General features: G+C 36.0%; 1 long non-coding RNA gene across 1 annotated transcript in view; it reads left to right on the top strand.

Annotated features, from left to right (window-relative positions):
- Positions 1 to 12,481: 12,481 nt before the first annotated feature.
- The window catches only part of LOC136036066 (uncharacterized), a 34,922-nt gene continuing 34,445 nt past the window's right edge, over positions 12,482 to 12,958 (top strand). The window contains exon 1 of the long non-coding RNA XR_010619625.1: positions 12,482 to 12,625. This is a non-coding gene — a long non-coding RNA (uncharacterized LOC136036066). The remainder of the gene's footprint in view (positions 12,626 to 12,958) is intronic.

Genomic DNA, 12,958 nt, shown 5'->3' on the forward strand with positions numbered 1-12,958 from the left:
TATATAATAAGTTTTCTTTAAATTATTGGGCGGGGACAACCGCGCCAAAATTCTAAGAATCAATAGATTGATTTAAAAGAAAATCGGAGGCTTAATGCCGGTCGAAATTTAAAATAAGAGCTCTAAGTTACGAGGTCCTTCTAAATATTAAAAGGCATTAAGATCTGATCACCCACTCGTAAGTTATAAAGACCTCATTTTTTCTAATTTTTCCTCTCCCTTCAGCCCCCCAGATGGTCAAATTGGAGAAACGACTTTATCAGGTCAATTTGTGCAGCTCCCTGACACACCTACCAATTTTCATCGTCCTAGCACGTCCAGAAGCACCAAACTCGCCAAAGCACTGAACCCCACCCCCTAACTCTCCCAAAGAGAGCGGATCTTTTATTTAAAATAAAAAAAAATCTGAGTTACGAGGTCCTTCTAAGTATGAAATTTCATTAAGATCTGATCACTCCTTCGTAAGTTAAAAATACTTCATTTTTTCAGAATTAAACCTCCCCCCCCAACTGCCCCAAATAGAGCGGATCCGTTCCGGTTATGGCAATCACGTATCTAGGACTTCCGCTTATTTTCCCCACCAAGTTTCATCCCGATCCCTCCGCTCTAAGCGTTTTCCAAGATTTAAGGCCCCCCCCCAAATCCCCCAATGTCACTGGATTCGGAGCGGATCCGGTCCGGTTATGTCGCTCACGTATCTGGGCGAACTGCCACCGTTCGTTTATGACTGGTTTTTGAATATTGCCTAATAAGCTTTTTTTTTACTCTTTTCCGTTATGAAATAAGGGTGGGAATTGCCAAACCCCATTGAAAGAAATTATATCAACCACCTTTTCAACAGAAGATTGCTTCCAGATTGTATAATCAGATTACATTTATCATAAAGGGGAAGCAATCCAATTATAAAATAAATCTAATTTTCATATAAAACCCTGGTTGATCCTTTCATAATCCGGCCTGACCAAATTCTTCTTTTTATTTTCTGAGCCTTATAACATCTCCCTTATTTTTATGTGCAATATTGTATTAGAGATCTTTACAAGGCAATATGTCGACTACTAAAATATTTTATTGTTTCCCCCTCCAAAAAAACTGTTATTTATATTTATATAACTCACCTGATTTTAGCGTTTTCTTAATTTGTCCCTCCCCAAATAATCACTTACGTTCCAGCTTGGATGCAGCGATAACATTTGGAAGGGTTCAAACAGATTACTACTACTAATAACTCATTGCAGCACCAAGCCGCCTGAGGCCAACACAGCTACGCACGCTCCTCCTCCAACTGATTACAGTTACAGTGAAACAGATTACAATTTCTATATGAAATAAAAGATTTTCTCTTATTGTTTTCTTTTTAGAAAATGATTCAGAAAACTATTAATTGGAAGTTTACGTCAAAAGTTAGATGAACTAAACAGTTACAGAAACTTTATCATCGGCAATTTCAGGAACATCCACTCACAGCAAATACTAGTTTGGACACACCTCTGATAGCCATCACTCAATCCCCCTGTGAAACACGTAAAATCCAATAATTATTCGAGTAAAATAATCCAATAAGTAAGGGATTACTGTGTTTCACAGAGGGTTTGAGGTTCCCAATCATGCTTCCAAAATAGCGTATATTTAATGCAGACGTTACAAACGTTTCTTCTTATATAGCGTGACAAAACTGATATTCATCCATCGCTAATAAAGCTGCCGCTTTCAGGGTTTCAAGGGCTGGGGATGAATTGTTGAAAATACGAACAAAAGCATAAAAAGGACCATAAAAAAGATTATTATGGTAGAAAACACAGTTCCTACGCAATTTAAAAAGATTTTTTCTTCTTAGCCATTCATAATTTTTTTTTTCACCTCAAGTTGCCGTGAGACCACCAGCCCTTCCTTCACTAAAGCTGCTTCGGGCAATTACAAAAAAAAACTTAATCAAACACAAAGTTGAAAAATATATTTCGGGCTTTTAGACTATCATTAGTGGCCAGTCCTATATAAACATAACAATTTTAGACACAGAAAACCCAAAGTAATTTTGTTTAAAAAAACTGTTATTCAAAAACCAATTTTTAGCGTGGAGAAAATGTGCGTTTTCTTAACACAGGCTTTTTAATATTTCGGACGCCAAATACGACACTTTATTTCATTCTGATGATCTTGTCAACCATCGAACAATTGTATATAATGTAGCAGTATAGTATATTTGACACGAAAAACCTCATTGGGCCATGGACATAATAATTACACCTCAGTTTGATTACTATTTTAACATTCCTTTGCTGGAATCCCTGTAAGGCAACGTCCTTTTGCTATGATTTTCTTTTTTTAAATTGGCAACCTAAAATGTCTCGCATGTCCCCTTCTGGAGAGCTGCTATTCAAGGCCTCTTCACGTTCAAATAAATGTATTTACAGAGATATATCACAAAGATCCGGCACTATGTATTCTGCAAGCATGACTAAGCCCCCGTGACACGACATTATTAATAGAAAAAATACTGCAAATTGTGCAAGTCTGACAACCCCGGATTACCGCTTTCAGTGATTTTTAAGTATCTAAATGGTAAAAAAAACAGAAATTTCTCTTTTGTATTTGAGTTTATATACGAAGGTGTTTTTCTTATCCTATTCTCCCCTATATGAAGGAATGGTCATGAAAATAAAGAAATTCTCAAATATATTTATAGGTATGTATGCAACATCTTCTGAACCGGTTAGGTCGTTGGTCAATCGATTAGTCAAAAGACTAAAAAAGTTGAAAAACTCATGCTAGATCCCTAATTTTCAGAATCCAAGTTAAAAAGTTATTTCCTAAACTCAAATTACTATATAAATAGATTATGTTTAATTACAAGAAATACAGTTTATCTTTCTTCAAATAAATCACTTTCTTTAATATTTTTCTATTTAGAAATTTATTCAAAATTAAAATTATTTGAAATTCACCTCTAAAGTAAGATGGATCAGACATATCAGCAGATTTTCATCACGATGAAAAACGTATTAATAATATCTTTATTACGCATACACTAGAAAACCTCCTACTTCGGAAGCCTCCTTTTTTGGTAACCTCCCATTTTGTTAACCTTCTACTTTATCAACTATTTTTGGAAACCTCCTTATTGGCAATCGCCCAATAGCCCGATGGAACTCGTACTCCAATGTAGTATCCAATATGTATTGGATTACCAGAGGGTGATTGAGGTTTCATGGGGTGATTGAGGCTGCCAATAAAGATGCTTTCAAACAGCGTATACTTAATCTTATGATTAGGGGCATCAAACAGTTTGTGGTAACGAACTATAGTAAGGAGCGACCCGGCTCAATAGTAAACGAAACTCTAAAAAACGGAATTTTGAAACTAAAAGATATATAAAAAGAATTGGATTTTTGTGCTGATTTTAAATATATAATTTTCATCAAATTTAGTCTTTGTTATCAAAAGTTACGAGGCTGAGAAAATTTGCCTTATTTTGAAAAATAGGGAAAAACACCCCCTAAAAGTCATAAAATCCTAACGAAAATTGCACCATCGCATTCAGCGTATCAGAGAACCCTGATGCTGAAATTTCAAGCTCCTATCTAAAAAAATTCGGAATTTCGTATTTTTTGCCAGAAGACAGGTCACGGGTGCGTATTTACTTGTTTTTGTTGTTTTTTCCCCCAGGGGTCATCTTATCGACCAAGTGGTCCTAGAATGTCGCAAGAGGGCTCATTAACGGAAATGAAAAGTTCTAGTGCCCTTTTTAGTGACCAAAAAAATTGTAGGGCACCTAGGCCCCCTCCCATGCTCATTTCTTACCCAAAGTCAACGGATCAAAATTTTGAGATAACCATTTTTTTCGCATAGTCAAAAACCATAATAACTATGTCTTTGGGAATGACTTACTCCCCCACAGTTCCCAGGGGAGGGGCTGCAAGTTACAAACTTTGACCATTGTTTACATACAGTAATGGTTATTGGGAAGTGTACAGACATTTTCTGGGGGATGTTTTTGATTTGGAGGGGGGTTGAGGGGAGGGGGCTATGTGGGAGGATCTTTCCTTGGAAGAATGTGTCATGGGGGAATAGAAATTCAATGAAAAGGGGGAAGGATTTTTTTAGCATTACTATAAAAACAATGAAAAAATAAACATGAAAAAGTTTTTTTTTAATCGAAAGTAAGGAGTAGCATTAAAAATTAAAAATAAAAGAGATTATTACGCATATGACAGGTTCTTCTTCTCCTAAATACCTGGCTCTTTATGCTAAAGTATCTTTAGTCGAGGCCTTTCTGATTCAGGGATCATTCTTAAAGAATTGGGTCAAAACTTAAGCTTTAGTGTAAAGAGCGAGGTATTAACGAGGGGAAATATCACCTCATTTACATAATAAAAATATAAGAATATAGAAGTTTGTTACGTAAGTTAATTCTTAAGTTACGTATAATTTTTTACTAATAAAAACGTTCGTTAAAAATTTAAAGTTCTAGTTGCCTTTTTAAGTAACCGAAAAATTGGAGGTCAACTAGGCCTCCTTCCCCAACCCTTATTTCTCAAAATCGTCTGATCAAAACTAAGAGAAAGCCATTGAGCCAAAAAAAAATTAATATGCAAATTTAATTTTAATAGGTTATGTGTGGAGAGCCAAAATCAAACATGTATTAATTCAAAAACGTTTAGAAATTAAATTAAAAAAACTAGTTTTTTTTTAAATGAAAGTAAGGAGCAACATTAAAACTTAAAACGAACAGAAATTACTCCGTATATGAAAGGGGCTTTTCCTCCTCAACGCACCGCTCTTTACGCTAAAGTTACTTACTGTTTTAAAAATAGAGTTAAGAGAAAGTGTCAAACTTTGTTGCTCCTTACTTTCATTTAAAAAAACTAGTTTTTTTTTTATTTAATCTCTGTAATAGAGCGTATAAATATAAAACCCTCAAAACAGTCCAGCCTATCTTACTAAATGAGATTTCAAATGAATTTATCTATTTAGTGAGTTTTTAAAATGGAAAATATAATATGACAAAAACACTCTTTTCCAAGGAAAATATCCAACAGAACAAATTTTTGTTAAAAAAACTGAATCTTGACAATGAATTTTAGCATTTGTTTCAGGAATACCATTTAAATTTAGAAAAAATTCACAGTATAAAAAATACGAAGAAGAAAATCTGTAACAGGTTTCCGGAAAACATTTCTACGGCATCAAAGTAACAAATAGCGATCACAAATTCTGTCGGTCTGCCGGTCTGTCGGTTTGTCTGTCCCGGTTTCGCTAATTTAGGCACTTCCAGGTAAGCTAGGACGATGAAATTTGACAGGCGTATCAGGGACCAGACCAGATAAAATTAAAAATAGTGGTTTCCCCGATTCGACCATCTGGGGGGAGTGGGGATAAGGCTAATTCGAAAAATTAGAAAAAATGAGGTATTTTTAACTTACGAACAGGTGATCCGATCTTAAGGAAATTTGACATTTAAAAGGATATCGTGTCTCAGAGCTCTTATTCTAAACCCCGACCGGATGCAGTGCCATTGAGGTGAGTTGGAGGGGGAGACCTAAAATCTTGGAAAACACTTAGAGTGGAGGGATTGGGCAAAACTCAGTGAAAAAATTAAACACAAGTCCTATATACATGAGTGACATAACTGGAACAGATCTGTTCTCTTTGGGGGATTTGGGGGGAGGGTTAATTCTGAAAAATTAGAAAAAATGAGGTATTTTTAAATTACGAAGGAGTGGTCAGGTCTTTGAATGAATATGAATGAAATTTCATATTTAGAAGGACATCGTAACTCAGATGGTTTATTTTAAATCCCGACCTGGTCCAGTGTCATTGGGGGAGTTGGGGAGGGGAACCGGAAATCTTGGAAAACGCTCAGACTGGAGAGATCAGGATGAAGCTTGGCGGGAAGAATAAGCACAAGTCCTGGATACGTGACTGAAATAACCGAACCGCATCTGCTCTTTTCGGGGGAGTTGGAGGGAGGGGTAATTTGGAAAAATTAGTAAAATGAGGTATTTGCAGCTTACGAACGAGTGATCAGATCTTAATGAAATTCGATATTTAGATTGTCCCAGATATTAAATAGTCTCAGAGCTCTCATTTTAGATCCCGACCAGATCCGGTGACATTGGGGGAAATTGGAGGGGGAAACCGGAAATCTTGGAAAACGTGAGAATTTAGGTATCTTTATCTTACGAACGGGTGATCGGATCTCAATGAAACTTGATATATAGAAATATCTTATGTCCTATATGCTCCATTTTCAACTTGAATTGAATCCAGGGACACAGAGGGTTGGAGGTGGGAAACAGAAATCTTGGAAACCGGAAATCTTGGAAAACGCTTAGAGTAGAGAGATCGAAATGAAACTTGGTGGGAAGAATATGCACAAGTCCTAGATACGTGATTGACATAACTGAACTGAATTTGCTCTCCTTGAGGGGGTTGGGGGGGGGGGGGGGTAATTCGGAAAATTCAGAAAATTTGAGGTATCTTTGACTTATGAACGGGTGACCGAATCTTAATGAAATTTGATATTTAGAAGGAACTCATGTCTTAGAGCTCTTATTTTAAATCCGGACCAGATCTGGTGACATTGGGGAGAGTTGGAGGGGAAAACTTAAAATCTTGGAAAACGCTTAGAGTAGAGAGATCGGGATGAAACGAGGTGGGTAGAATAAGCAAATGTCGTAGATATGTGATTGATGCAACAGGACTGGATCCACTCTCTTTGGGGGAGTTAGGTGGGTCCAGTGCTCTGGCGACTTTGGTGCTACTGGACGTGCTAGGACGATGAAAATTGGTAGGCGTGTCAGGGACCTGCAGAAATTGACTTGATACAGTCGTTTTCCCTGATTCGACCATCTAGATTCCAGGGGGCTGAAGGAAGAGGGAAAATTAGAAAAATTGAGGTATTTTTAACTTGCGAGTGGGTGATCGAATCTTAATGAACTTTGATATTCAGAAGGACCTTGTGTCTCGGAGCTCTTATTTTAAATCCCGACCGGCATTAAGGCTCTGATTTTCCTTGATTCTTAGAATTTAGCTAGAGCTCATACCGTATGAGCTCTTGGCTCTTCCGACCTCGTCACAAGTGCCATATGACCTCTTAACTCTTATTGATAAAGTGTATGGATAACTAAGATTGCCTAATTTATCAGAATAATGGCCGTAAAACACTAATGAGAACCTTAAATTTGTCTTTTTTTCTGCAGGCAAGTTATCAAATTTCTGCTCTTAAATAAAAATTTTGGGCGGTTAGTTTTTTATTTTAAAAGAATCTCCAGTTTTTAGAATTCTACAGATACTGGAAAATATCCAAAGAAAGTTTATTTGAGCCGGTTTTATAGATAAATTAAATAAAAAAAACTAGTTTTTTAAATGAAAGTAAGGAGCAACATTAAAACTTAAAAAGAACAGAAATTACTCAGTATATGAAAGGGGCTTTTCCTCCTCAACGTCCCGCTCTTTACGCTAAAGTTTGACTCTTTCTCTTAACTCTATTTTTAAAACAGTAAGAAACTTTAGCGTAAAGAGGGGGGCATTGAGGAGGAAAAGCCCCTTTCATATACGGAGTAATTTCTGTCCGTTTTAAGTTTTAATGTTGCTCCTTACTTTCGTTTAAAAAGCTTGTTTTTTTTTAATTTAATTTCTGGGCGTTTTTGAATTTATGCATGTTTTGATCTTGGCTCTCCGCAAATAAATAATTAAAACGAAATTTTTATATTCATTAATTGCAATTAATCGGAAGATTTTGAGAAAAAAAGGAGCGAGGGAGGAAGCCTAGTTGCCCTCCAAGTTTTTGATTACTTAAAAAAGCAACTAGAACCTTTAATTTTTTACAAACGCTTTCATTGGTAAAAAATATACGTAACTTACGAATTAACTTACGTAACGACCTTCTATATTCGTCACTTTTTATTGCGTATATGAGGGGGTTCTACCCTCGTCGATACCTCGCTCTTTACACTAAAGCTTAGATTTTGTCCCAATTCCTTAAGAATGACCTCTGAATCACAAAGGCCGTAGAATAAATAGAATTTTCTTTCGATGTTACTATTGGTATCAAAATTCCATTTTTTTTAGAGTTTCGATTACTATTGAGCCGGGTCGCTATTTACTACAGTTCGTTACCACGAACTGTTTGATAAGTTGTACAATTCGAGAAACAACAATTTTTGTTTGCCGTAACTTCGCTCTTTGTTTTCTGTAAGAATTAAATAAAAAAAAAACAAGTTTTTTAAATGAAAGTAAGGAGCGACATTAAAACTTAAAACGAGCAGAAATTACTCCGTATATAAAAGGGGCTTTTCCTTCTCAACGCCCCGCTCTTTACGCTAAAGTTTGACTCTTTCTCTTAACTCTGCATTTTAAAACATTAAAAAACTTTAACGTAAAGAGCAGGGCGTTGAGAAGGAAAAGACCCTTTCATATACGGAGTAATTTCTGTTCGTTTTAAGTTTTAATGTCGCTCCTTACTTCTATTTAAAAAACCTCTCTTGCATACCAGTCAAAAACTTGATTAGCGGCCTGTCCCCTATCTCCCAAAAATGTGCATGCTAATTTTTAAAAACATTTTTATCAATCAACAAAACTTTGCGAAGTGAGTCCTACACTTTTTTGTTAATCACAATAAATTTTCAAAATCACAAAATGATTAGCCTATAACCGTTAGATTATTTATCTGAAATTTAGTGCCCTTTTCTGCAATCAAAGAGGACCAAACAATCAAATGAAACATTTATTTTACGTTTACATTTTACATTACATTTACATCTTCACATTTATTTTAGAGGTTTATTGAACTAAGCTGATTCGTTTGAGGTTTGTTAAATTTATGTACAGATATGCATAGTTCAACGTCAGCTATTGTGGAGGGGGCCGGGAAAACTTCATGTAGAAGGGGGAAATGGGCCTGAAGCCTACAGAAGTGTTTTTTTGTGCCCAAAATTTTTTTGTAACTCTCTGTAAGTCTTCAGATGAATATGAAAGGAATTTTTGGGAAAATTGATCTCTAATCTCCCTTCATTTCCGGGAAGTTTTTTGGACTAAGCCTGTAATATATTTGCTGCTCGACGATAATCCCCCCTTATTGCAGATTTTTGTTTCAGTGAAAAAAACAGATTATATTCATATACCTACCGGCACAAAGGCGAGGAAGTGTGGGGGGAGGGGTAGTAAGAGTGTCACCAGGGATTTTTTTTGGAGGGGGGATTGAGCGCTACCAGGACCTTTGTTCTGGTTCAAAAACATCGAGAGATCTTAATGAAAATCACACCATCAGATTCCGCAGACCAGAGAACCCTACTGTAAAGATTTCAAGTTCCTATCTACAAAAATGTAGAATTTTGCATTTTTTTTCCCAGAAAAAAGATCCCAGATGCGTGTTTATTTCTTCCTTTGTTTTTTTTTTTTTTTTTTTATTGTCTTTTTCCAAGGGTGATTGTATCGAATCAGTTCCCGGGGGAAGGGCTGCAAGCTATGAGCTTGGTTATTGGGAAGTATACAGACGTTATTCAGGAGAGATTTTTCCGGTGGAGCGGGATGGAGTGGGGGTTTACGCGGTAGGATCTTTCCAAGGAGGAATCTTTATTGGGGAAGGGAATTTTTCATAGAGGGGAGCCAGATTTCGCGAGTAACATTCGAATTTCAAAGCGAATTTATTTGTTTCTTTGTTGTTTTTTTTATTTGTTGTTTTTCCCCCGAGGATGATTGTATCGAATCAGTGATTGTAGAAGATTGAGAGAGTGCTCATTTGATTGGGAATCAAAAGTTCTAGTGCCCCTTTTAAGTTACCAAAATATTGGAGGGCGGCTAGCCCCCCTTCCACGTTCATCTTTCTAAAAATTTTACCTGATCAGAATTTTATTGATAGCCATTTTTTTCAAAAGAGTCGAAAAATATAATAACTATGTCTTTGAAGATGACTAGAATCCCCACAGTCCCCGAGGGAAGGGCTGCAAACAATGAACTTAATTATGGGGAAGTATTCAGACGTTATTCAGGGGAAATTATTCTGGTGGTAGGGGATGGGGTGGGGTTTACGCAGTAGTATCTTTCCATAGAGCAATTTTTCGTAAGATAGGGAATTTTCCACGGAGGGGTGTCAGATTTCCCTGTATTGTTAAAAAAAACGATTAGAAATCGTTTTTTTAAACTGAAAATAAGGAATAACATTAAAATTTCAAAAGGAATTTATTTGTTTCTTTGTTTTGTTTTTCTTTTTGTTGTTTTTCCCCATGGGTGATTGTATCGAGACCATGATTGTAGAAGATCGGTCGAGGGCTCGTTTGATCGGTAATCTAAGAGCCATTTTTAAGTTACCAAAATTTTTGAGGTCAGCCAGCCCCCTCCCACGCTCATTTTTTCCCAAAGTCACCAGATCAAAATTTTGTGATAGCCGTTCTTTTCAAAATAGTCAAAAATGGCTTTCAAGATGACTTGAATTCCCACAGTCTCCAGGTGAAGGGCAGCAAGCTACGAACTTGGCTATTGGGAAGCATACAGACGTTATTCGGGGGAGATTTTTCTGGTGAAGGGGGGTGGGATGGGGTTTAAATGTTAGGATATTTCCATGGACCAATTTTTCGTTGGGAAGTGAATTTTTCACGGAGGGGAGTCGGATTACTATATAAATATATATATATATATATATATATATATATATATATATATATATATATATATATATATATATATATATATATATATATATATATATATAAATTTAAAAAAAATATCAACGGAAAGTAAGAACTAGACCTAACATTAAAATTTCAAAACGAACAGAAATTGTTACGTATATGAGGGGAGTCGCCACTCCTCAATGCCTCAATGTTTTCGTTAAAGTTTTCTTTAGAACTATTAAAATAGATTATTATTTTAATTAAACTGCCTTTGTGATTCAGGAGTCATTCTCAAAATATTTGGAACAAAAAGTTAAACTTTAGTGTAAAAAGCGAAGTATTAAGGAGGAGATGACCCCCTCATATACGTAATAATTTCTGTTTGTTTTAAGTTTTAATGTTACTCCTTAATTTCAGGTAAATAATAATAATAATAATAAATAAATAATAATTAATAATTAATTATTTAATTTTTCATTAAAAACTTAATGAATAATTCAATGTTTTGTAGTATGTGATCCTTCCTTTAGGAAAGGTCTATTTTTCGGAACGCTTCTCTAATGTGACCTTGACACAAAAGCGAATATATAACTTTTTTGGGTAGGGATGTGACAAGTGCGCCAATAATTGACCAAATTAACAAGTTTACTTTCAAAAAGGATAAAAAGAGAAGAAACAAATGAGGGCGCCAGAAATATTGGGGGATTGTGGTACCTTCCCCACTCCCTGGACCCACCCCAGCCTTGACAGGAACAACAGAAGAAAAATTGACTTCTTTCTTTAGATTTTCATAGACACAGGGAATACTGTTAGGGTTGAAAAACTGTTTAATCTATAAACCTATTATTTTCTAAGCTAATAGAGCCAATTTTAAAATATTGCTTTTTTTCTATCTGGTAATGAGGTTTATTGAATACTTAAAATACACCAAGGTGGAAGACATAGACATAGAAGATTACCTCATGTAAAGGAAGGCAAGAGGTGTAGAAGTAAAAACAAAGATGAAATCTGAATCAAGACTCTTATGCAGTAATGCATTTTCAGGAGGACTTTTCGTGACGATCCAAACCTAACAAAAAAAGAAAGGAATGGAATTACATGAAGAAGATGACAAATTATAGAAAAAACCTTGAAATTCCACGGCACCCGGGGCCCCCGTCCTGCTTGTGTATATTTCTTAACCGGTAAGAATTTTTTGTTATTTAAAAAGTAGAACATGGCATGAATCGCCACCGCTTCTTCGTTTATCAGCTGTAACATGATCATCCATACTCAACATAAACACAGGGAGTCCCAGAGGCTCTGTGCCAATAACTTAAGGGGGACGGTTTCTTCAGGCCCCTTGAGAATTCCAATACTGTTCTATATTTTTAATATGGTATATTTATATATTATACGTTCAATACGTTTGCAAAGCGTCACTGTTTTGTTTCAACTTAGTGCCAATGAACTGAAGCAACGTTATGAGGGGGGGGGGGAGTGAAAGTGGTTTACGCATAGAGAATCGATTAATTACATTCTTTAGGCATACTGTTAAGCATGAAATGTTTGTTTATAACATATTTCCTTACCTAATGTGGACCTGCTAAACTGACACCAGATTTTGAATCCCTCCTCCTATTAAAATTCTTCTAAGATTCATTGCCCCTACTGTGTTATGATACTTTTTACATAACTTGCCTGCTTTTCTGCTAATTTTATGAATTTATACCCCCCCCCCTGAAACGAGGTACATGCCTCACTCGCACGTTCTCATTTATCCTATTATCACCCCTTTCAGCCTGGCTGGTTCCTTCCGTCTACCGGTTTCCGTTTATGATCAAAATACGCAATTGTCAGTTATCCCCTGCGGATATTGACCGAGCATACCATTCGCATTTCTGTTATGCTATATTCACATAACGGTGTGTCTGAGTGGAGCAGGATGTTTGCGCCGACCTAGGTTCACCTTTCCCAGTTACGTTTGAAATGGCGTGAGGCTAGGTTATACTCTCGTAACGGAGGTGTATAAGGTATAAACGGATTTATTAGAATATTTTGCATTAATGCTAGGTACTTATGCAATGTATCGACCCCACTCAAGAAGTGAAGTTAGGTTAACACTAACGAATCATATTGAAACATGATGGAAATATAATACTTTATTAACAAAATTATGGAAACTACAGAAGAAAGCTATGGAAAGCAGGCCGCCCACAACGTATTTTATTCAATACCAACTCTGGTTCTAGTATAGAATTATAGAAAATTCTAGTTTAGAACCGGTTTCTCTACCCCGATTGCAGTGGAGAAACCGGTTGTACTCAGATCAAGAACTTAAGTGGGGTTGCTATATTACATAAGTA

The sequence above is a fragment of the Artemia franciscana genome, chromosome 15, assembly GCF_032884065.1.
Source record: "Artemia franciscana chromosome 15, ASM3288406v1, whole genome shotgun sequence".
NCBI classification, from domain to species: Eukaryota; Metazoa; Arthropoda; class Branchiopoda; order Anostraca; family Artemiidae; genus Artemia; species Artemia franciscana.